Raw genomic sequence first — 263 nt, forward strand, 5'->3', positions numbered from 1 at the left:
TCCTCAGCTCAGTGCCCAGCGACCCTGAGCATCCCTGTCAGGCGGCCTCGGAACGCCGTGCCCGGCAGCCCTGACAAGGCGCATACCGACGGCGGCCACTCCTGTCAGAGCAGGCCAGGACTTGCTTGGCTCTAAGAGACAGAGACACAGCAATGAGGAGAATTCAAGCACTGCCAGGCCAGGTGGCTGGGTCCTGGGGCCCAACACTGAGCTCTCAGCTGTCTCCACAGCAGGTGTGCTGAGTGACTCAGAAAGCATCTGCC

The sequence above is a fragment of the Cnephaeus nilssonii genome, assembly GCF_951640355.1.
Source record: "Cnephaeus nilssonii genome assembly, chromosome: 13".
NCBI lineage: Eukaryota > Metazoa > Chordata > Mammalia > Chiroptera > Vespertilionidae > Cnephaeus > Cnephaeus nilssonii.